The 27,151-nt window shown below is 32.5% G+C and overlaps 1 long non-coding RNA gene across 1 annotated transcript in view; it reads left to right on the forward strand.

The window, feature by feature from the left end:
• Positions 1-27,151, forward strand: part of LOC139509402 (uncharacterized) — a 39,362-nt gene that overhangs the window by 7,905 nt on the left and 4,306 nt on the right. Inside the window, exon 2 of the long non-coding RNA XR_011661726.1 lies at positions 24,078-24,181. This is a non-coding gene — a long non-coding RNA (uncharacterized lncRNA). The remainder of the gene's footprint in view (positions 1-24,077; positions 24,182-27,151) is intronic.

A 27,151-nucleotide genomic window follows, 5' to 3' on the forward strand; every position in this document is an offset into this window, starting at 1 on the left:
ATTATGTCTATTTTAGTCATTTGAATTTTTATTAGAAGTGAATACATATGTTTGCAATCAAGAAAGAATCCACATTTCAATAAGATAAGTTTTTTAATTGGTTACGTTGAAAAAGTATATTTTCAATGCCCTGTGTTGAAAAATACTTTAAAAATTGACCAAAAGGCACTCTAAAACTTTTAATCTTCAATGCCCTATAACCTCTGTTTCAACTTATAAAATGCCCCATAACAACATTTTTCAATTTTGTTTGTTGACACTTTAAAGAACTTTTTAAGCTGTTGGTCTAGATTTATGTCTTACAAGGATAGTTGGTAACATTTACTAGAAGAATTTTTGCATTTTTTTGTTTTTTTGAAACATGTTCAGAACCGGCAACATATGATAAGATATAAACTACAGTTTAAATAAAATTTTGCAAATTAAGAGACCCATATTATTTAATTTGAGCTCATTTTATAGATCTTCATACTGGAAAAGCAAGTTTCCTTCTAAAGACCTGCTGTAAATGCAATTTTCAGCAATAGTGCTTTATAAATGTTCATTTTTCCCCACCATACCTTAATATGAAATAATTCAAACTACTCTTCTAATCTTTCCATGAGTGATTTCCATCACTTTGATTCTTTACTGGATTTAAAGAATTTTACATTGCCAATGATTTGGAATAAATTGTATATAACTGGAATTTCAAAACCAAATATAAATACATTTTTTTGGCTAAAACATCAAGATACAACGATTATTGTATCCTGTATCAATGAAGAAAATAGGGAAATTTCTGAATAAATTGTACTATTGTTTTCAAAACAAGCACATATTTAGGAGGTTTATAATACTGTTACATTTAAGATGGATTTTAAGAAAAAGTATACTGTTCAGATTATTTTAAGCAGATTTTGCAATAAAATAAAACTAAAAAAAATGCTTTCGGTTTCTTATGGTTTCCTGTCGCGTTTAAAAAAACCTTTAATTTAACATTGAAAATAGATTTTAAATATTAACATGAAGCAAGTAACACTAGTAATGGTGTTCATTTATGTTTTTTGAAATATATTGTGCAAAATAAAGAAAATAAAGATTGGTTTCCTGTTTGGTTTCCTGTCACGTAAACGGTGAATCAAAATGTATTAATTTTTTCTCGAAAAACTCAATTGTTCCATTAATACTATTCTAACAGACTAACACCAACACAACCCACAGAATAAAAGTTAAAGTTTTAGAACTTATAAAAAAGGATACAAAAAGAAACCAAAGGCCGAAAACCAAATTATGGTCCATATGTACATCACATGACATTATCATGGAATAAAGAATCCTCCTGTTAGTGTTACCTGTTAAGTTCTATCAACAATGTAGCTAATGCTTCGTGGCCGAGTGATCTAAGTAGTTTCTACTGTTATAACTAGCCAGTCAACACTAAGGTTGTGAGTTGAACATCGCTTGTGTGGATGCACTAGAATCCAATCCAAATTGACTAGGATTGTTAGTTTCCCTATCAAAGGTTGTGATTTTCTCCAGGCACTCCGGCTTCCTTCATCAATAACAACTGTCCGCCATGATATAGCCATAAGTGGTGCTTAAAAGTGCTGATAAAACACCAAAAATAGTTGTGTATTCAAAGGGGGGTGGGGTTGGATCTGGAGGTTGGAACCCTTCTTTTTTTCTTGATGATCAATGCATTTGAAGGGGGACGTTTAGTTGGACCTGCCTTTTTCATCCTGCGTTGGGAACTCCCCCTTTGGAAAATGGTTAGATCAGCTCCTTGATATATACATTGTTACTTATACATTTTATTTATTAGTCCCCTAACGACGAAGTCAAAGTTGATTTTAGGTTAGCACTCAGTCCGTCTGTCTGTCCATCCATCAGTCTGGCTAATCAGTCTTCGACACTTTATTTCTTCGTTCTTGAAGATATTTATTTGATATTTGGTATATAGTGTTATCATGACGAGTTAAAGATCAATTTCGAATTTTGTTCCGGTCTGAAAATTGAGTCCAGAGTTATGGTCCATTTCTAATGTTAGAGTACTATGCATATATGTTAAACCATATTTCTGTACACAGGGAGAATACTCATTTTTTAAAAGACTTTCTTTGGTAAATTGTTTGAAGAATTTTGTAACGGGTTTGTTTGTTATATTTTGAATAAACTAATTTTCTGAATGCTATGTACATGATAAACATGTAATATATAAAAAAAATTATGAAGTGAAATCCTTTAATTAGATAATAATCTATTTTAATTATTAAAGGTATATATATTTCATTACATTACATTGTGTAGAAAAAGTTGTTAACATTTTATAGATGAGTTAACAAATATATATTAGTTTGTGACAAGTAAAAGAAAAAAATATTTGGAACTATTAATTATATTTGATTATAATTTGAAAATAGATATACATTGTAATACATCATTTCTAATTTTAAAGAACTATTAATCATATCTAATGTTAAGAGTGTTTTCCATACTTTTTTTCATCATGCTTGAAGATATTGATTGATAAATGGTATATGTATTTATCATGACAAGTTACAGATCACGTTTGAATTTTTGTTTCTGTCTAAAAATTTTGTGCAGAGTTGTGGTCCTCGGACTTGAAAAATTCACTCATACAATCAGTTTTCCACACTGTTTTTAGTCATGCTTGAAGATATTGACTTGATATTTTCTTTTTGTTTACACCATGACAAGTTTTAGAACAAATTAGCATTTTGTTCTAGTATAATAAATTTTGAACTGGTAGAGGACTTATGTATTGCCATTCAATACTCTCAGAATGCTTGTTTTTACAGAAATACTAAGAAATTAAACTGTCAATTGTTCTTGAACAATTGAGAGGTCTTTCCTTTTTTAATGTAAAATACATGTTCCAACAGACGTAGAATGTATTGAAAAGGTCAAGGTCAACCTTAAAAAGCTCGAAAACACACTAAAAATCCTTTAAATAAGGTTAAAAACACTAAATTCGCTATCTGGGACATGACCTTGACCTTTGACCTTTTGACCTTTGTCAAGGTCATTGGTCCCCAATGCCATTACTGAAGACCTTAAGGGTCTAGGACCTTTGGTTATATAGTAAAAGCTGATTTTGTCTTTTCAAAAACCTAAAACAGGGGTTATGCCCCTTATAGAAAGGTCAAATCTCTTTGGTCAAAATGTAACAAAGTTGCGCCATAATGACCCAAACATTTTCCACCATTTAAAACTTCTGTAAGTATAATGGTTTCTGAGATTATCCCATAACAAGGTGTTAGGTCAAAGGTCAAGGTCAACATACAAATTTGACCTTGAGGTATTTTTTAAAGATACATGAAATGATGATGATTGGTGAAGATCCTATGTGTCTACGACTTACGGTTTCTGAGTTTTGGTGGTCAACCGACACCGGTTGATTTTCATAGGGGCATAACCCTACCAATGAGTCGTTGAATCTTTTCGATCCAAATGTAACGAAGAACCAGGGTCTGGTCCTGAACAAATTTCACCCTTCATTTTTTTTCTACCTATTACGGTTACGGTGTTGGAACGATAACAAGGTTTTTGGGTTTCGGAGGGATTACTCCGAACCGACAAAATATTTCGACTAACAGGGTGAGTTCCGGATAGGTATTCATGACACCGATACAAAGTGTGAACATGAAAATGACACGTCTTACGGTTACGGAGGGAAATTTTGTCAAAGTTTGGCGGAACAAGAAGAATAATAATAATTAAACTGTCAATTGTTCTTGAACAATTGAGAGGTCTTTCCTTTTTCAATTTAAAATACATATTCCAACAGACGTAGAATGTATTGAAAAGGTCAAGGTCAACCTTAAAAAGCTCGAAAACACACTAAAAATCCTTTAAATAAGGTTAAAAACATTAAATTCGCTATTTGGGACATGACCTTGACCTTTGACCTTTTGACCTTTGTCAAGGTCATTGGTCCCCAATGCCATTACTGAAGACCCCAAGGGTCTAGGACCTTTGGTTATATAGTAAAAGCTGATTTTGTCTTTTCAAAAACCTAAAACAGGGGTTATGCCCCTTATAGAAAGGTCAAATCTCTTTGGTCAAAATGTAACAAAGTTGCGCCATAATGACCCAAACATTTTCCACCATTTAAAACTTCTGTAAGTATAATGGTTTCTGAGATTATCCCATAACAAGGTGTTAGGTCAAAGGTCAAGGTCAACATACAAATTTGACCTTGAGGTATTTTTTAAAGATACATGAAATGATGATGATTGGTGAAGATCCTATGTGTCTACGACTTACGGTTTCTGAGTTTTGGTGGCCAACCGACACCGGTTAATTTTCATAGGGGCATAACCCTACCAATGAGTCGTTGAATCTTTTCGATTCAAATGTTACGAAGAACCGGGGTCTGGTCCTGAACAAATTTCACCCTTCATTTTTTTTCTACCTATTATGGTTACGGTGTTGGAACGATAACAAGGTTTTTGGGTTTTGGAGGGATTACTCCGAACCGACAAAATATTTCGACTCACAGGGTGAGTTCCGGATAGGTATTCATGACACCGATACAAAGTGTGAACATGAAAGCGACACGTCTTACGGTTACGGAGGGAAATTTTGTCAAAGTTTGGCGGAACAAGAAGAATAATAATAATAATTAAAAACCAATTGTTCAGAGAACAATTGAAGGTCTTTCCACCAGTAAATATCTATTTTGATATTAAAATATTAAAAATCAGTCTAAAATGTCAGTTCCTATGGCTTTATGATGTATAGATATGAATTTTAACCAAAGGTCATAATCTAAAACGCCAAATTTACCTATGACCTTGACCTCAATTTCAAGGTCACAAACTGAGGATCTCAAATCAAAAGACCCTAGGTCTTTAATATGTATGGTTAGTAAGTAATATCACTTTATGCATAATTTTAGATGTGGTAGGGGCGAAAACTCCCATTTATTGTCTACGCACCCTTTCAACCAAAATTATTATGTTACGACATGTCGCAACTAACAATTTAGTAAAAATAATTTGTCGATATCTGATAAGGTTAATGAAAATGAGTGAAAATAAGCCAAAATCAAAATTTAGAATATGACCTTGACCTTTGACCTTGACCTAATTTTCATTTTTTTTTATCAAGGATCTCAAATCAAAAGACCCTAGGTCTCTATCACTTATGGTTTTCCAGTTTAAATACATTTCAAAATTTCAAATACAAAAGGGGAAATAACTCTCATATGGAATCTCTATACGGCTTCGGTCAAAATAAGACAGCACATCCTGAAGATGTAATGAGCAATTTGCAAAAATAAATTTGTCGGTTTCTTATACGGTTGTGAAGATTACGCGATAACAAGAAAAACAGTGTTCGGGGAGATAACTCTTATATGGGAAAGATTTTGGTTACACGGTGTCAGTTACAAAAGCGTAATAACTGTTCGATATCATATACCATATGTCTAAGCGACATCTTGCGAAACAAAAAAATTGCGGAGAAACAAAAAGTTGGCGGAAGAAAAAAAAAAATAATTAAAAACCAATTGTTCAGAGAACCATTGATGGTCTTTCCACCAGTTAAGACTTTTTTTTATATTAAAATATTAAAATTTGGTTTAAAATGTCAATTTTAGCGCCAAATGACAGCTTATTGAACGCTTATTCAAAAAATATATGGTTTCTATAAAAAAAATATATCGAAAAGGGAGATAATCTTTTACTTCCGGTTTAAAAAGTTTACTTCCGGTATTGTTTGATAGTTTACTTGACACTGATTCCAAAAATATATGGTTCTATATACATTTACTTTGATTTAGTACAAAAAATAGCTACTTCCGGTTTACAAAAGGTCACTTCCGGTTGTGTTTTTTAAGGTCACATTGCTTACAACTTAATGCAAAAAGTCCCATGGCTTTATCATGTGTACATATGAGGTAAAAGCAAAGGTCAAAATCTAGAACGTTTAATTAGCATATGACCTTGAGCTCAATTTCAAGGTTATAAACCAAGGACCTCAAATCAAAAGACTCTAGTCCTTTACTATATATTGTTAATGAGTTATATTACCATACGTATGATATTAGATATAAAAATGGGGAAAACTCGCGTCAAATGTCTACTTACCCTTTCGACTAAAATTGATGTGTTACGACATGTCGTAACTAGCAATTGTGTGAAAATATTTTGTCGATATCTTGTATGATTACTGAAAATAAGAGATAACAAGCCATAATCAAAATTTTAATCATGACCTTGACCTTTGACCTTGACCTCATTTTAATTTTTTTGGACCAAGGACCTCAAATCAAAAGACCCTAGGCCTCTACCACTTATGGTTTACCAGTTAAAAATGCATATCACTTATATCAAATATAAAAGGGGAAATAACTCTCATATGGAGTCTCCGGATAGCTTCGGTCAAAATGAATCAACTCATCCTGAGGATTTAACGAGCAATTTGGTAAAATAAATTTGTCGGTTTCTTATACGGTTGCGAAGATTAAGCGATAACAAGAAAAACAGTGTTGGGGAGATAACTCTTACATGGATAAGATTTTGGTTACGAGCTGTCAGTTTCAAAAGCGTATTAATTGTTCGATATCATATACCATATATCTAAGCGACATCTTGTGTAACAAAAAAACTGCGAAGGAAAGAAAATTAGGCGGAAGAAAAAAAAAAATAATAATCAGAAGAAAACCAATAGGTCTTTCCACGGAAAAGTGGAAAGACCTAATAATCAGAAGAAAACCAATAGGTCTTTCCACGGAAAAGTGGAAAGACCTAATAAATATAAATCAATTGCTTTTAAAAAGCAATTGTAAACGGTCTTTCCCCCTTTGAAACATAGATTGATGGGGGGGGGGGGGGGGGGGGGTGTTTTGTTTTGTTTGTTTGTTTGTTTGTTTGTTTCTGTAAGGGGTCTATAGTATTGTGTTACCGGAGAAGTTTCATGTTTAGTTTGGAAAGTTTTTCTTTTATTTTAGGTCCAGCGCGCGCGCCAGATTGAGGAGATATCACGTGACGCGGGTATATAATAACGAAAACTTAGTCTTTTTATTTCTTTTTAGGTGGGGACGTTAAACAGACAACATCTATAGAGATGGAATGTACACAATGTAATTTCTTTTGTCATTGTAGGAAATTGACATTTTGATCACAGTTCACCAGCAGTGCATGTTTTGGATTTAATTAATTCGCTGTAACTTTAAAACACGTTTAAGGATTATTTTCTGAAAATGTACATTTTTCAGCACCAGTTTGTAACACAGATAAGTATTTCAATCTAGGAGCGGACATTTTATTGTAGCATTTCACTGAGATTTACGGACCTAGCAAGCAATTTTAACGGCATTGCAATTTCTTTTCTCTAGGAAAAGTCTTGAGAGATATCGGCACCACGTTGTTTTATGAACCTTTAGTACATGTATGCCCTGCTGACTGTAAATTTTGGGATCGATTGGACTTTTAGTTTCAGTGTTTAAGTGATAACAAGGAGGTGGATTTTTTTTTCAGAAGAGATGTAAGATCAATATTAAACTGTCAATTGTTCTTGAACAATTGAGAGGTCTTTCCTTTTTCAATGTAAAATACATGTTCCAACAGACGTAGAATGTATTGAAAAGGTCAAGGTCAACCTTAAAAAGCTCGAAAACACACTAAAAATCCTTTAAATAAGGTTAAAAACACTAAATTCGCTATCTGGGACATGACCTTGACCTTTGACCTTTTGACCTTTGTCAAGGTCATCGGTCCCCAATGCCATTACTGAAGACCCCAAGGGTCTAGGACCTTTGGTTATATAGTAAAAGCTGATTTTGTCTTTTCAAAAACCTAAAACAGGGGTTATGCCCCTTATAGAAAGGTCAAATCTCTTTGATCAAAATGTAACAAAGTTGCGCCATAATGACCCAAACATTTTCCACCATTTAAAACTTCTGTAAGTATAATGGTTTCTGAGATTATCCCATAACAAGCTGTTAGGTCAGAGGTCAAGGTCAACATACAAATTTGACCTTGAGATATTTTTTAAAGATACATGAAATGATGATGATTGGTGAAGATCCTATGTGTCTACGACTTACGGTTTCTGAGTTTTGGTGGCCAACCGACACCGGTTAATTTTCATAGGGGCATAACCCTACCAATGAGTCGTTGAATCTTTTCGATCCAAATGTAACGAAGAACCGGGGTCTGGTCCTGAACAAATTTCACCCTTCATTTTTTTTCTACCTATTACGGTTACGGTGTTGGAACGATAACAAGGTTTTTGGGTTTCGGAGGGATTACTCCGAACCGACAAAATATTTCGACTCACAGGGTGAGTTCCGGATAGGTATTCATGACACCAATACAAAGTGTGAACATGAAAGCGACATGGTTTACGGTTACGGAGGGAAATTTTGTCAAAGTTTGGCGGAACAAGAAGAATAATAATAATCAGAAGAAATACAGTAAGGTCTTTCCCTTTAGTAAAAGGAAAGACCTTAATTAAAATGTCAATTGTTCTTGAACAATTGAGAGGTCTTTCCTTTTGTAATGTAGAATACATGTTCCAATAGTTGAAAAGCTCTCAAACACACATTAAACCGTTAAAATATGACAAAAACAACAAATTCGCTTTTTAGGACATGACCTTGACTTTTGACCTTGTGACCTTTGTAAAGGTCATTGGTCTACGATGTCATTGTAAAAGACCCCATGGGTCTAGAACCTTTGGTTCAAGAGTTAAAGCTAATTTTGTTTTTTCTGAAACCGTTAACGGGGGTTATGCCTCTTAAGGGTATGTCAAAGCTCTTCGGTCAAAACGTAAGAAAGTTGCGCCTTAGTCAACTCAACATTTTTCACTATTTACTTTTTCTGTAAGTATAATCGTTTTTGAGATATCCAATAAAAATTTGAAAGGTCAAAGTTCAAGGTCAACCTTAAAAAGCTTGAAAACACACTAAAAATCCTTAATATAAGGTTAAAAACACTAAATTCGCTATCTGGGACATGACCTTGACCTTTGACCTTTTGACCTTTGTCAAGGTCATTAGTCCCCCATGTCATTGCTGAAGACCCCATGGGTCTAGGACCTTTGGTTATATAGTAAAGGCTGATTTTGTCTTTTCAGAAACCTAAATCAGGGGTTATGCCCCTTACAGAAAGATCAAATCTCTTCGGTCAAAATGTAACAAAGTTGCGCCTTAATGACCCAAACATTTTCCACTATTCAAAACGTCTGTAAGTATAATGGTTTCTGAGATTATCCCATAACAAAGTGTTAGGTCAAAGGTCAAGGTCAACATACAAATTTGACCTTGGGGTATTTTTCAAAGTCACATGAATTGATGATGAATGGTGAAGATCCTAGGTGTCTACGACTTACGGTTTCTGAGTTTTGGTGGCCAACCGACACCGGTTAATTTTCATAGGGGCATAACCCTACCAATGAGTCGTTGAATCTTTTCAATCCAAATGTAACGAAGTACCGGGGTCTGGTCCTGAACAAATTTCACCCTTCGCTTTTTTTCTACCTCTTACGGTTACGGTGTTGGAACGATAACAAGGTTTTTGGGTTTCGGAGGGATTTCTCCGAACCGACAAAATATTTCGACTCACAGGGTGAGTTCCGGATAGGTATTCATGACACCGATACAAAGTGTGAACATGAAAGCGACATGGTGTACGGTTACGGAGGGAAATTTTGTCAAAGTTTGGCGGAACAAGAAGAATAATAATAATAATTAAAATGTCAATTGTTCTTGAACAATTGAGAGGTCTTTCCTTTTGTAATGTAAAATACATATTCCAATAGACGTAGAATGTATTGTCAAATGTAAAAAAGTTGCGCCTAATCCACCTCAACGTTTTTCACTATTTACTATTTCTGTAAGTACAATAGTTTTTAAAATATCGACTAAAAAGTTAAAAGGTCAAAGGTCAAGGTCAACCTTAAAAAGCTTTAAAACACACTGAAAATGTTTAAATTACACTAAAAATCCTTAAAATAAGGTCAAAAACACATAATTCGCTATTTGGGACATGACCTTGACCTTTGACCTTGTGACCTTTGTCAAGGTCATTAGTCCCCAATGTCATTGCTGAAGACCCCATGGGTGTAGGACCTTTGGTTATATAGTAAAAGCTGATTTTGTCTTTTCAGAAACCTAAATCAGGGGTTATGCCCCTTACAGAAAGGTCAAATCTCTTCGGTCAAAATGTAACAAAGTTGCGCATTAATGACCCAAACATTTTCCACTATTCAAAACTTCTGTAAGTATAATGGTTTCTGAGATGTTCTGATAACAAGGTGTTAGGTCAAAGGTCAAGGTCAACATACACATTTGACCTTGAGGTATTTTTGAAAGTCTCATGAATTGTTGATGAATGGTGAAGATCCTAGGTCTCTACGATTTACGGTTTCTGAGTTTTGGTGGTCCACCGACACCGGTTAATTTTCAAAGGGGCATAACCCTACCAATGAGTCGTTGAATCTTTTCGAATCAAATGTAACGAAGAACGGGGGTCTGGTCCTGAACAAATTTCACCCTTCGTTTTTTTTCTATCTATTACGGTTACGGTGTTGGAACGATAACAAGGTTTTTTGGTTTCGGAGGGATTACTCCGAACCGACAAAATATTTCGACTAACAGGGTGAGTTCCGGATAGGTATTCATGACACCGATACAAAGTGAGAACATGAAAGCGACACGTCTTACGGTTTAGGCTGCTAACTTCGTCAAAGTTTGGCGGAAAAAGAATAATAATAATAAACAGAAGAAATACAGTAAGGTCTTTCCTTATAGAAAAAGGAAAGACCTTAATAATAATAATAATCAGAAGAAGAAATACAGTAAGGTCTTTCCTTATAGAAAAAGGAAAGACCTTAATAATAAACTGTCAATTGTTCTTGAACAATTGAGAGGTCTTTCCTTTTATAATGTAAAATACATGTTCTAATAGACGTAGAATGTATTGAAAAGGTCAAGGAAGACCGTACAAAGCTTGAAAACACACTAAAAATCCATTATATGAGGTTAAAAACACTAAATTCGCTATCTGGGACATGACCTTGACCTTTGACCTTTTGACCTTTTTCAAGGTCATTAGTCCCCAATGTCATTGCTGAAGACCCCATGGGTCTAGGACCTTTGGTAATATAGTAAAAGCTGATTTTGTCTTTTCAGAAACCTAAAACAGGGGTTATGCCCCTTATTAAAAGGTCAAATCTCTTTGGTCAAAATGTAACAAAGTTGCGCCGTAATGACCCAAACATTTTCCACTATTTAAAACTTCTGTAAGTATAATGGTTTCTGAGATTATCCCATAACAAGGTGTTAGGTCAAAGGTCAAGGTCAAAATACAAATTTGACCTTGAGGTTTTTTTCAAAGATACATGAATTGATGATGATTGGTGAAGATCCTAGGTGTCTACGACTTATGGTTTCTGAGTTTTGGTGGCCAACCGACACCGGTTAATTTTCATAGGGGCATAACCCTATCAATGAGTCGTTGAATCTTTTCGATCCAAATGTAACGAAGAACCGGGGTCTGTTCCTGAACAAATTTCACCCTTTGTTTTTTTTCTACCTATTATGGTTATGGAGTTTGAATGATAACAAGGTTTTTGGGTTTCGGAGGGATTACTCCGAACCGACAAAATATTTCGACTCACAGGGTGAGTTCCGGATAGGTATTCATGACACCGATACAAAGTGTGAACATGAAAGCGACAAGTCTTACGGTTACGGAGGCTAACTTCGTCAAAGTTTGGCGGAACAAAAAGAATAATAATAATAATAATAATAATAATAATAATAATAATAATAATAATAATAATCAGAAGAAATACAGTAAGGTCTTTCCTTATAGAAAAAGGAAAGACCTTAATTAAAAACCAATCGTTCAGAGAACCATTGATGGTCTTTCCACCAGTTAAGACCTTTTTTTTTAATATGAAAATATTAAAATTTGGTTTTAAATGTCAATTTTAGCGTCAAATGACAGCTTATTGAACGCTTATTCCAAAAATATATGGTTTCTATAAAAAAAAAGAAAAAAAAGGGAGATAATCTTTTACTTCCGGTTTAAAAAGTTTACTTCCGGTATTGTTTGATAGCTTACTTGACACTGATTCCAAAAATATATGGTTCTATATACTTTTACATTGATTTAGTGCAAAAAATAGCTACTTCCGGTATACAAAAGGTCACTTCCGGTTGTGTTTTTTAAGGTCACATTGCTTACAACTTAATGCAAACAGTCCCATGGCTTTATCATGTGTACATATGAGGTAAAAGCAAAGGTCAAAATCTAGAATGTTTAATTAGCATTTGACCTTGAGCTCAATTTCAAGGTCATAAACCAAGGACCTCAAATCAAAAGACTCTAGTCCTCTAATTTATATTGTTCAGGAGTTATATTACCATACGTATGATATTATATAAAAAGGGGGAAAACTCGCGTCAAATGTCTACGTACCCTTTCGACTAAAATTTATGTGTTACTACATGTTGTAACTAACAATTTTATGAAAACATTTTGTCAATATCTTATATGATTTCTGAAAATAAGAGATCACAAGCCAAAATCAAAATTTTAATCATGACCTTGACCTTTGACCTTGACCTCATTTTCATTTTTTGGACCAAGGACCTCAAAACAAAAGACCCTAGGCCTCTAACACTTATGGTTTTCCAGTTAAAAATGCATATCACTTATATCAAATATAAAAGGGGAAATAACTCTCATATGGAGTCTCTGGATAGCTTCGGTCTAAATAAATCAAATCATCCTGAGGATATATCGAGCAATTTGGTAAAATAAATTTGTCGGTTTCTTATACGGTTGCGAAGCCTTAGAGATAACAAGAAAAACAGTGTTCAGGGAGATAACTCTTACAAGGTAAAGTTTTTTGTTACGCGGTGTCAGTTTCAGAAGCGTATTAACTGTTCGATATCATATTACCATATATCTAAGCGACATCTTGGGAAACAAAAAAACAGTGAAGGAAAAAAAAGTTGGCGGAAGAAAAAAAATAATAATAATAATAATAATAATAATAATAATAATTAAAAACCAATTGTTCAGAGAACCATTGATGGTCTTTCCACCAGTTAAGACCTTTTTTATATAAAAATATTACAATTTGGTTTAAAATGTCAATTTTAGCGCCAAATGACAGCTTATTGAACGCTTATTCAAAAAAATATATGGTTTCTATAAAAAAAATATATCGAAAAGGGAGATAATCTTTTACTTCCGGTTTAAAAAGTTTACTTCTGGTATTGTTTGATAGTTTACTTGACACTGATTCCAAAAATATATGGTTCTATATACTTTTACATTGATTTAGTACAAAAAAAAAGCTACTTCCGGTTTACAAAAGGTCACTTCCGGTTGTGTTTTTTAAGGTCACATTGCTTACAACTTAATGCAAAAAGTCCCATGGCTTTATCATGTGTACATATGAGGTAAAAGCAAAGGTCAAAATCTAGAACGTTTAATTAGCATATGACCTTGAGCTCAATTTCAAGGTTATAAACCAAGGACCTCAAATCAAAAGACTCTAGTCCTCTACTTTATATTGTTAATGAGTTATATTACCATACGTATGATATTAGATATAAAAAGGGGGAAAACTTGCGTCAAATGTCTACGTACCCTTTCGACTAAAATTTATGTGTAACGACATGTCGTAACCAACAATTGTGTGAAATTATTTTGTAGATATCTTGTATGATTTCTGAAAATAAGAGATAACAAGCCAAAATCTAAATTTTAATCATGACCTTGACCTTTGACCTTGACCTCATTTTGATTTTTTTGGACCAAGGACCTCAAATCAAAAGACCCTAGGCCTCTACCACTTATGGTTTTCCAGTTTAAAATGCATATCACTTATGTCATATACAAAAGGGGGGATAACTGTCATATGGAGTCTCCGGATAGCTTCGACTAGAATTATTCATTTCATCCTGAGGATAAAACGAGCAATTTGGTAAAATAAATTTGTGGGTTTCATATACGGTTTCGACATATAAGTAATAACAAGAAAAACAGTGTTCGGGGAGATAACTCTTACATGGATAAGATTTTGGTTACGCGGTGTCAGTTTCAAAAGCGTATTAATTGTTTGATATCATATACCATATATCTAAGCGACATCTTGCGAAACAAAAAAATTGCGAAGGAACAAAAAGTTGGCGGAAGAAAAAAAATAATAATAATAATAATAATCAGAAGAAAACCAATAGGTCTTTCCACGGAAAAGTGGAAAGACCTAATTAAAAACCAATTGTTCAGAGAACCATTGATGGTCTTTCCACCAGTTAAGATCTTTTTTTTATATGAAAATATTAAAATTTGGTTTTAAATGTCAATTTTAGCGTCAAATGACAGCTTATTGAACGCTTATTCCAAAAATATATGGTTTCTATACAAAAAGATATAAATAAGGGAGATCATTTTTTACTTCCGGTTTAAAATATGTTACTTCCGTTAATTTTTTATTGTTTACTTGACACTGATTCCAAAAATATATGGTTCTATATACTTTTTTCATTAATGAAGTACAAAATATAGCTACTTCCGGTTTACAAAAGGTCACTTCCGGTTGTCTTTTTCTAGATCACATTGCTTGCAACCTAATTTAAAAAGTCTCAAGTCTTGATCATGTATACATATGAGGTAAAAGCAAAGGTCAAAATCTAGAACGTTACATTTACCTATGACCTTGAGCTCAATTTCGAGGTCATCAACCAAGGACCTCAAATCAAAAGACTCTAGGCCTCTACTATATATAGTTAATGAGTTGTATTACCTTACAACTAATATTAGATATAAAAGGTGGCAAAACTGGCATCAAATGTCTACGTACTCTTTCGACTAAAATCTACGTGTTACCACATGTCGCAACCAACAATTTAGTAAAAATAATTTGTCGAAAAGTTATACGGCTTTTGAAAATGAGTAAAAATAAGCAAAAATCAAAATTTATAATATGACCTTGACCTTTGACCTTGACCTTATTTTCATTTTTTTGGACCAAGGGCCTCAAATCAAAAGACCCTAGGTCTCTATCACTTATGGTTTACCAGTTAGAAATGCAAATTCTTATATCAAACATAAAAGGGGGGATAACTCTCATATGGAATCTATATACGGCTTCGGTCAAAATAAAACAAAACATCTTGAGGATATAACGAGCAATTTGGAAAAATAAGTTTGTCGGTTTCTTATACGGTTGCGAAGCCTTAGAGATAACAAGAAAAACAGTGTTCGGGGAGATAACTCTTATTTGGGAAAGTATTCGGTTAAAACGAGTTGGTTTCAAAAGCGTATAAACTGTTCGATATCATATTTCAAAAATCTAAGTGACATCTTGCGAAACAAAAAAACAGCGAAGGAAAAAAATTAGGCGGAAGAAAAAAAAAAATAATAATAATAATAATAATCAGAAGAAATCCAATAGGTCTTTCCACGGAAAAGTGGAAAGACCTAATAATTAAAAACCAATTGTTCAGAGAACCATTGATGGTCTTTCCACCAGTTTAGACCTTTTTTATATAAAAATATTAAAATTTAGTTTTAAATGTTAATTTTAGCGTCAAATAACAGCTAATTGAACGCTTATTCATAAAATATATGGTTTCTATAAAAAAAATATATAGAAAAGGGAGATAATCTTTTACTTCCGGTTTAAAAAGTTTACTTCCGGTATTGTTTGATAGTTTACTTGACACTGATTCCAAAAATATATGGTTCTATATACTTTTACATTGATTTAGTACAAAAAAAAGCTACTTCCGGTTTACAAAAGGTCACTTCCGGTTGTGTTTTTTAAGGTCTCATTGCTTACAACTTAATGCAAAAAGTCCCATGGCTTTATCATGTGTACATATGAGGTAAAAGCAAAGGTCAAAATCTAGAACGTTTAATTAGCATATGACCTTGAGCTCAATTTCAAGGTCATAAACCAAGGACCTCAAATCAAAAGACTCTAGTCCTCTACTTTATATTGTTAATGAGTTATATTACCATACGTATGATATTAGATATAAAAAGGGGGAAAACTTGCGTCAAATGTCTATGTACCCTTTCGACTAAAATTTATGTGTTACGACATGTCGTAACCAACAATTGTGTGCAATTATTTTGTCGATATCTTGTATGATTTCTGAAAATAAGAGATAACAAGCCAAAATCAAAATTTTAATCATGACCTTGACCTTTGACCTTGACCTCATTTTGATTTTTTTGGACCAAGGACCTCAAATCAAAAGACCCTAGGCCTCTACCACTTATGGTTTTCCAGTTAAAAATGCATATCACTTATATCAAATATAAAAGGGGAAATAACTCTCATATGGAGTCTCCGGATAGCTTCGGTGAAAATGAATCAAATCATCCTGAGGATATAACGAGCAATTTGGTAAAATAAATTTGTCGGTTTCTTATACGGTTGCGAAGATTAAGCGATAACAAGAAAAACAGTGTTCGGGGAGATAACTCTTACATGGATAAGATTTTGGTTACGCGGTGTCAGTTTCAAAAGCGTATTAATTGTTCGATATTATATACCATATATCTTAGTGACATCTTGCGAAACAAAAAAATTGCGAAGGAACAAAAAGTTGGCGGAAGAAAAAAAATAATAATAATAATAATAATCAGAAGAAAACCAATAGGTCTTTCCACGGAAAAGTGGAAAGACCTAATAATCAGAACAAATACAATAGGTCTTTCAACTGAAAGGTTGAAAGACCTAATAATAATCAGAAGAAATACAGTAAGGTCTTTCCCTTTAGTAAAAGGAAAGACCTTAATAATAATCAGAAGAAATACAGTAAGGTCTTTCCCTTTAGTAAAAGGAAAGACCTTAATAATTTCAGTGAAAATTATCAAGAAATCTCAAAAGTATTGTTGTTGCAATACATTGAATCAAATGCTGTGGGGTTATCTGAATACACCACTGTATGTTAATTAAATCATATAAATGTAAACATGTAAAGGTAAATCATCACATTGGGCTAGTGACTGGTTATCATATGATCTTTGACCTTTTAGATTTACAGGTTTTAAAAATAATATAATCTGAAATGATTGATTAACATGAATTGTAAAAGTAAGTGACCATTAGAATTGATACATTGTGTATAAATTTAACAAGTGGAAGGATTGAATATCTTTTTTCACCTGATCTATAAATGAAATCCTGGGACTTTAATTACCATGATAACACAAGCTTACAGTAGTATATTAGTCCTAGATGAAATCATGTGACAATTAGATAATAACAAACGAATTCAAATAATCTGAATTTTTAACCTCTGTATTCCACCATAGTAACCTAATAGAGAGATAAATAATATATATATATTATTCATACAAGAAAGGCAAAGGTAAAACAAATTTTAGTTAAATATCACCTTATCCAAATGTTTGAAATGTTTCAAAATATTAAAGAAGTCTATGACTAATAAAATAATGATTGTTTTAAATGTAATTAAGATGATAAGTTTAAGATTAGAATCATTTATGTAATTGATTAATTTGCAGAAATCACATGTCTGCATTTTACAATATCTTTGACATTATTGCTGCAATAATGGCTTATATTGTAGATTATAAGCAGCCCTAAATCTATTATCTACAGAAATAGTCTTTTTTCAAGGACTTCTATACAGTCCTAAATAGACTAAACTTTGATATTATAATCAATGAACACACAAATCTGATCACAAGAGTCTTCAATTTTTTTTTCTGCAAACCACTTATCTAGTCCAAATAGAACTAAAATGATTTTTACTGTTCAGGGTCAGAGGTATTCCTTTAACATTTGACATTAAAAGGAAGTTTTTTCTCGTGCTCTCTGTCATTTAATATTCCATATTAGCTGTTTTTTCTGTCAATTTGCTATCCCAAAAAGCCCCTAAAATGAAATATGAAAAAAGAGTGAAAACCGTAACCGCTTTGAGAAATGTAACCTTTTCATTGTTAGTCATGTAAATATCACCAAATCATTTACTCTTTTGTATATTTGCATATATAATATATATAAATTTGTTATCAAAACTTGATCCAATAAAAAATGTTTAAGTATTTAATGTAAATCAAAATACCAGGTTTACTCTTCTAGTATTTTTTGAAGATTTTGTTTAGGCATTGAGTAAAACCAATTAAATGGGCATAAAAGATGAACGTTATATTTACCTGACTTGACCATTTTGGTCAATGAATACATATATATTACAACACCAAATTTTGTGTTGGTTTTATTGAGGGATTCTGCCTAGAGTGATCATGGTCTAAGATTCCTGCTACTTCTAAGAGTACTAGGATTTTTTTTTTTTTAAAGTTTTTAAAGTCAGATTTTTTTCCCCTAGTATTTTTGTAAAATTCCTGCAATGATAATTTATTCATTCCAAAAATCAAACTTATCTGAACTGGTATTGATTCGTATTTATGCATCATAAACATTATAATGTCAGGATAACAGTTAGCTAAACATTAATTTTGCTGAAATATAAGCAACCATTTTACAGGTGACAAATTCAAAATTTGGAGGGAAACAGATTGAACATTGGGGACACAATGCTGCATGAGTCAGAAATATTCAAATGTAATCTGAGAAGTCACTAATCTCATGTAGACTGTAATGTTTTCTAATTTGCATAAATTTTAAGATGATTTTGTTTCTAACTTGCCTAATATATTTAGTAATTAATCAATTCATGTTCAATCATTTTTGGTCTGTAGAATAAAATTGAGAAAGGAAATGAGGAATGTGTCAAAGCGACAACAACCCGACCATAGAGCAGACAACAGCCGAAGGCCACCAAGAAGTTCATCTTGGCCACTTGTTTTTAGATTTTCATTTATGACAAGTAATTTTGTTGCAGATTTTTCAGCAAATCCAATAGTAAAATTTTGCAGCTAGAAGTTAATTATTTCAATTTTTTCCTCTTTTCTTAATGTTCATGTTGTTATTGCCATTCAAACTTATGAATGACCCTGTTGTGTATTTGTGTATATGTCGTGTACAAGTTGCGATTATGTACAGGTTATAACATGTACAAAAATATTGTACATGTTATAACTTGTATAATGCAAAAATACAAGTTATAACATGTACAAAAGTACCTCGTACATGTTATAACCTGTACAAAATATTGCTTAAAAATGGTTTTAACTTGTACAAAATCGAAAAATAAGGATATGTTTCTATTATTGCAACAGATGTTATTAACCTCAATAATATTTTCATAACTTTTTTATTATTCCTTCGTGTAACTTTGTTAGTGTGTTTTGTTCTTTTTTGATACAGTTAATGTCTAGGGGTCGGTATTACAAAGCATTCCTAAGACCTGTCATAAGATATATCTTAGGACATGTCTTATGCTCCTCTTAGGACTATAGCTATGGACATATCTTTATTTGATGAATTATAATTGTGAGTGTCCACTTTAAAGGCATAGTAAAATACTTTCATTCTAGTTGACGCTAAAATACATAAGAGGATAGCCAGGATAGATGTGTCTACAAAGACAATTGGGAATGGAAATGGGGTGTGTGTTTAAAAGACAAAAACCCAGTCATGGAGCACACAACATCCAAAGACCACAAATACATGCTCTCAAAGCTAGTAGAGGATATATATTTAAAACATCAAAATGACATTCGCTTCATGCAATGATCTTATAGTTTATAAAAAAAAAATGAGTTTAAAATTTACATTAGCATGCTGAAGGCCAAAAATGTTGAAGAGTAGATTCAAAGATATTGATAATGAAGCGTGGTCCAATGAAGAATATTTCAGCTCTCTCTTGCTTTTAAAGAGTAAGCATATAAGACATTGTTGTAGTCTCTGCATGCTATAAAACAAGAGGGAGGAGTATTACTCAACTTTATTAGGCATCGTTCTTTAAATTTTTGGAAGAATTTAGTTACTAGTATCTAATGTAATTGTCATTGGGGAATGCAAGCTTTTAGTAAATAGTGTCACACTTATTTAAGCCATAGGGGACTGCATAAAACATACAATTACATGCAAACACATTTTGCCAGCATAAGTCATGAAAAATATATTTCTGAAACTTTGTGTGCATTGTCCTCTACTGAAAAAGACACGTTCTGGTCTATTTATTGTTGTTCTTTATGCATTGGTGAATTTAAGGGGGTTCGTGGGTCTAAATCATTTATATAGGATTTCTCTATATTTTTCTATAAATGAACTTTATCTTATGGTTAATAGAAAAATAAAATAAAAAAATGGGGACACCGTTCATTGCGCTCACCATCTGCCTTCGAAAGAAGCATACATTTTTGTAAAGGTGTTTTTTTTCTGTTGAAGTAATAGGAGAAATAAAGGTAATATCGAAATAAAAAAAAGAAATTTATTACAGAAATCGCTCAAATTTTACAATAATTTAGTTTAAGTACAGCTTATATGGAAATTATATTAAAAAAGATAGGTCACCGATGAGTTGAAAAAGATATTTCAATTTTAAAGCCAAAAAATGGCATTTTCCACCAAAGGGAGATAATTTGGAACTTTTTCAATGATGTATACATTTTAAAAGTCATCTGGGGCCAGCCAACACGAATTGATTGTTTTGAATGATTTTTATACGACCGCAAAATTTGAAAAATTTTCCGTCGTATATTGCTATCACGTTGGCGTGTCGTCTGCGTCGTCATCGTCGTCTGCGTCGTCGTCGTCTTCCGAATACTTTTAGTTTTCGCACTCTAACTTTAGTAAAAGTGAATGGAAATCAATGAAATTTTAACACAAGGTTTATGACCACAAAAGGAAGGTTAGTATTGATTTTGGGAGTTTTGGTCCCAACATTTTAGGAATTAGGGGCCAAAAAGGGCCCAAATAAGCATTTTCTTGGTTTTCGCACTATAACTTTAGTTTAAGTTAATAGAAATCTATGAAATTTTGACACAAGGTTTATGACCACAAAAGAACGGTTGGGATTGATTTTGGGAGTTTTGGTTTCAATAGTTTAGGAATTAGGGGCCAAAAAAGGGCCCAAATAAGCATTATTCTTGGTTTTCGCACAATAACTTTAGTTTAAGTAAATAGAAATCAATGAAATTTAAACACAATATTAATGACTACAAAAGGAAGGTTGGTATTGATTTTGGGAGTTTAGGTCCCAACAGTTTAGGAATTAGGGGCCAAAAAGGGACCCAAATAAGCATTTTTCTTGGTTTTCGCACCATAACGTTAGTATAAGTAAATAGAAATCTATGAAATTTAAACACAAGGTTTATGACCATAAAAGGAAGGTTGGTATTGATTTTGGGAGTTTTGGTCCCAACATAATAAGGGGCCCAAAGGTTCCAAAATTAAACTTTGTTTGATTTCATCAAAATTGAATAATTGGGGTTCTTTGATATGCCGAATCTAACTCAGTCATGACTGTGTATGTAGATTCTTAACTTTTTGTCCCGTTTTCAAATTGGTCTACATTAAGGTCCAAAGGGTCCAAAATTAAACTTAGTTTGATTTTGACAAAAAATGAATCAGTTAGGTTCTTTGATATGCTGAATCTAAAAATGTACTTAGATTCTTGATTATTGGCCCAGTTTTCAAGTTAGTCCAAATCGGGGTCCAAAATTAAACTTTGTTTGATTTCATCAAAAATTGAATAAATGGGGTTCTTTGATATACCAAATCTAACTGTGTATGTAGATTCTTCATTTTTGGTCCTGTTTTCAAATTGGTCTACACTAAAGTCCAAAGGGTCCAAAATTAAACTTAGTCTGATTTTAACAAAAATTGAAATCTTGGGGTTCTTTGATATGCTGAATCCAAAAATGTACTTAGATTTTTTATTATGGGCCCAGTTTTCAAGTTGGTCCAAATCAGGATCTAAAATTATTATATTAAGTATTGTGCAATAGCAAGTCTTTTCAATTGCACAGTATTGCGCAATGGCAAGAAATATCTAATTGCACAATATTGTGAAATAGCAAATTTTTTTTAAATTAGAGTTATCTTTCTTTGTCCAGAATAGTAAGCAAGAAATGTCTAATTGCAAAATATTGTGCAATAGCAAGATTTTTTTTTAATTGGAGTTATCTTTCTTTGTCCAGAATCAACTTAAATCTTTGTTATATACAATATACAATGTATATTCACTTTTTACTACCAACTGATAAATAAAAATAATCTTTACCATTCAGTGATAACAAGCAGTTTTTTTACATCTTAATATTTTATGATGTATTTAAATGAGTAGTTATTGTTGCAAACTCCATTAGAAATTTTAATTGAGATTAGTTTTGGAATAAGGGAAAGGGGGATGTGATTAAAAAAATTGGGTTCAATTTTTCTCATTTGAAATTTCATAAATAAAAAAGAAAATTTCTTCAAACATTTTTTTGAGAGGATTAATATTCAACAGCATAGTGAATTGCTCTAAGAGAAAACAAAAATTTTAAGTTCATTAGAACACATTCATTCTGTGCCAGAAACCTATGCTGTGTCAACTATTTATTTACCATATACAATGTATATTCACTTTTTCTACCAACTGATAAATTAAAACAATTTTTACCATTCAGTGATAACAAGCACTTTATTTTACATTTTAATATTTTATGATGTATTTAAATGAGTAGTTATTGTTGCAAACTCCATTAGAAATTTGAATTAAGATCAGTTTTGGAAAAAGGGAAAGGGGGATGTGAAAACAAATGGGGGTGGGCGGTTAAATTTTTCTCATTTCAGATTTCATAAATAAGAAGAAAATTTCTTCAAACATTTTTTTGAGAGGATTAATATTCAACAGCATAGTGAATTGCTCAAAGGCAAAAAAAATATTTTAAGTTCATTAGACCACATTCATTCTGTGTCAGAAACCTATGCTGTGTCAACTATTTAATCACAATCCAAATTTAGAGCTGAATCCACCTTGAATGTTGTGTCCATACTTGCCCCATCCGCTCAGGGTTCAACCTCTGCGGTCGTATAAAACTGCGCCCTGCGGAGCATCTGGTTGTACCATATGACAAAGTAACAACTACAAAAGGAAATAAATAAAATTTGTAATGATAAACAAATGTTTGATTTTTTTCTGAAATTTTTATACCCTCGAGCCTCCTTAAATGTATATTTTACTTCATTAAGATTTATCTTAAATTTTGTACAAGTTAAAACCATTTTTAAGCAATATTTTGTACAGGTTAACTTATAACATGTATGAGGTACTTTTGTACATGTTATAACTTGTATTTTTGCATTATACAAGTTATAACATGTACAATATTTTTGTACATGTTATAACCTGTACAAAATCGCAACTTGTACACGACATATACACAGCTAGTATTTGTATATTTATTATAGAACAAAAATAATTATTCTAGTAGGAAATATGAAAAATTTCTTCTAGGTTTTATGGTCAGAATCTCATTTTCCTGTCAATTTGTTCCTGCTAATTTGAATATTTCTGGTAGAAATCACAATAATCTATTTTAAGAAACCTATGTTATGTCAAAAAATTGATCACAATCCAAATTCAGACTTAAGCTTGAATATAGTGTCCAAACTTACCCCAACTGATCAGGGTTTGACCTCTGCAGTCTTATCAGGCTGCACTTGGCAAGGTGTTTTATTTACAGTTAAGATTGACATTCAGCTTGGGATTAACTTTTTTTGATATTATAAATTTGTAAACCTTCATGGATTGCTATGAAACTAATGTAGCTAATCTTCAAGATCAAGAAATATCGAATTTAGATTTAAAAAGAAATTGATTATGTTTGCTTAGAATCTTCAGAAGTGACAGTGGCTCATATTTTATATCTCCTGAACCATCAGACAAAGGGGATATAGGACATTGATACACACTATGAGCCTATATCGCCTGGGAAACCCAAATAGCAATTATATAAAATGTATACTGGAGTGTCCTGATTTTAACATAAACTGATCATTCTCATCTTCATTTATTCTTCACAGATGATATTTATTCATATTCCCTGTGAAGGTAAACAATCAAATTGTATGACTCACCTGTATAATTTCTCTCTTGATACATCAATTCATGGTAATTTAGCAACATTTGAATTGATATTGAATTATTACTTTTTATTTAATTGTAGGAAGAGGAAGATATGGTACAAGCAGGCAGAACTCGTGACAGTCAAGCAAAAGAAGCAGCCAGGATTATTTATGAAAGTTCTGGACAACCAATTAGGCAATCAAGGTGTTCACAGAATTTTTGCTCATATATGCTTATTATTTATAAGGCTGTTAGTAAAAATTTGTACAATTGTTGAAGCATTTGTATAATTACATATATGGGTAGACATTCATACTACATTCATGTGACATTGGAGATTATTTTTAGCTCACCTGGCCCAAATTTTAGTTTGTGGTGTCACTTTTACCATTCTAGAGTTATGCCCCTCTGATTTTTAGTTTGGCTCAACCAAATGTTATGAAACTTATTCAGAATGTTTATTACATCAAAAATAGATCAAGTTTGAATTATGATGACATTACTTTTACAGTTCTAGAGTTATGCCCCTTTCTATTTTCTAATAAAATAGAGAATGGAAATGGGGAATGTGCCAAAGAGACAACAACCCGACCATAGAAAAAAAACAACAGCAGAAGGTCACCAACAGGTCTTCAATGTAGCGAGAAATTCCCGCACCCTGAGGTGTCCTTCAACTGGCCCCTAAACAAATATATATACTAGTTCAGTGATAATGAACGCCATACTAATTTCCAAATTGTACAAAAGAAACAAATTAAAATAATACAAGACTAACAAAGGCCAGAGGCTCCTGAATTGGGACAGGCGCAAAAATGCGGCGGGGTTAAACATATTTGTGAGATATTAACCCTCCCCCTATACCTCTAGCCAATGTAGAAAAGTAAACGCATAACAATACGCACATTAAAATTCAGTTCAAGAGAAGTCCGAGTCTGATGTCAGAACTTTAGTTTACCTCAACCAAATGTTATGAAACTTATACACAATGCTTATTATCACAATACACAGATCAAGTATGAATATTGGTGGTGTCAAATAAACCATTCTAGAGTTATGCCCTTTAAAAATGGAAAAATTGCTGATTTTTAGCTCACCTGGCCCAAAGGGCCAAGTGAGTAAGTGAGCTTTTCTCATCACTTGGCGTCCATAGTCCGGCGTCCGTAAACTTTTACAAAAATCTTCTCCTCTGAAACTACTAGGCCAAATTTAACCAAACTTGGCCACAATCATCATTAGGGTATCTTGTTTGAAAAGTGTGTCCGACGATCCAGCCAACCAACCAAGATGGCTGTCATGGCTAAAAATAGAACATAGGGGTAAAATGTAGATTTTGGCTTATATCTCTGAAACCAAAGCTTTTAGAGCAAATCTGACAAGGAGTAAATTTGTTCATTAGTACAAGATCTATCTGCCCTGAAATTTTAAGATGAATTGGACACCCAGTTGTTGGGTTGCTGCCCTGAATTCGTAATTTTAAGGAAATTTTGTCGTTTTTATACGACCGCAAAAATTTTAATTTTTTGGTTGTATATTGCTATCACGTTGGCGTCGTCGTCGTCGTCGTCGTCGTCGTCGTCCAAATACTTTTAGTTTTCGCACTCTAACTTTAGTAAAAGTAAATAGAAATCAATGAAATTTTAACACAAGGTTTATGACCACAAAAGGAAGGTTGGGATTGATTTTGGGAGTTTTGGTCCCAACATTTTAGGAATTAGGGGCCAAAAAGGGCCCAAATAAGCATTTTCTTGGTTTTCGCACTATAACTTTAGTTTAAGTGAATAGAAATCAATGAAATTTTAACACAAGGTTTATGACCACAAAAGGAAGGTTGGGATTGATTTTGGGAGTTGAGGTCACAACAGTTTATGAATTAGGGGCCAAAAAGGGGCCCAAATAAGCATTATTTTTGGTTTTTGCACCATAACTTTAGTATAAGTAAATAGAAATCTATGAAATTTAAACACAAGGTTTATGACCATAAAAGGAAGGTTGGGTTTGATTTTGGGAGTTTTGGGTCTAACAGTTTAGGAATAAGGGGCCCAAAAGGTCCAAAATTGAACTTTGTGTGATTTCATCAAAAATTGAATAATTGGGGTTCTTTGATATGCCGAATCTAACTATGTATGTAGATTCTTAATTTTTGGTCCCGTTTTCAAATTGGTCTACATTAAGGTCCAAAGGGTCCAAAATTAAACTTAGTTTGATTTTAACAAAAATTGAATCCTTGGGGTTCTTTGATATGCTGAATTTAAAAATGTACTTAGATTTTTAATTATTGGCCTAGTTTTCAAGTTGGTCCAAATGGGGGTCCAAAATTAAACTTTGTTTGATTTCATCAAAAATTGAATAAATGGGTTCTTTGATATGCCAAATCTAACTGTGTATGTAGATTCTTAATTTTTGGTCCAGTTTTCAAATTAGTCTACATTAAGGTCCAAAGGGTCCAAAATTAAACTAAGTTTGATTTTAACAAAAATTGAATTCTTGGGCTTATTTGATATGCTTTATCTAAATATGTGCTTTGATTTTTGATTATGGGCCCAGTTTTCAAGTTGGTCCAAATCAGGATTCCATATCAAGTATTGTGCAATAGCAAGAAATTTTCAATTTGCACAGTATTGCACAATAGCAAGAAATATCTAATTGCACAATATTGTGCAATAGCAATTAATTTTCAATTGGAGTTATCTTTCTTTGTATAGAATAGTAGTTGATAATGTATGTTGGAAATTTGCCAGACATGACTATGATGTCATTTTCTATTTTTATTTGCCAATAACTTTATGTAAATAACTTCATTGGAAATTTGCCAATATAAAATGTTGCTGATGAAGCTTTTTTTCCTTATCTTATCTAAAATGTTTTTAGATAATGTATGTTGGACATTTGCCAGACATGACTATGATGTCATTTTCTATTTTTATTTGCCAATAACTTTATGTAAATAACTTCATTGAAAATTTGCCAATATAAAATGTTGCTGATGAAGTTTTTTTTTATTGTTTTATACAATAAACAATGTATATTCACTTTTACTACCAACCAATCTTTACCATTCAGTGATAACAAGCACTTATTTTACATTTAAATATTTTATGATGTATTTAAAAGAGTAGTTATTGTTGCAAACTCCATTAGAAATTTCAATTGATATCAGTTTTGGAAAAAGGGAAA

Source organism: Mytilus edulis, unplaced genomic scaffold (assembly GCF_963676685.1).
Source record: "Mytilus edulis unplaced genomic scaffold, xbMytEdul2.2 SCAFFOLD_178, whole genome shotgun sequence".
In the NCBI taxonomy this organism is placed as follows: Eukaryota; Metazoa; Mollusca; class Bivalvia; order Mytilida; family Mytilidae; genus Mytilus; species Mytilus edulis.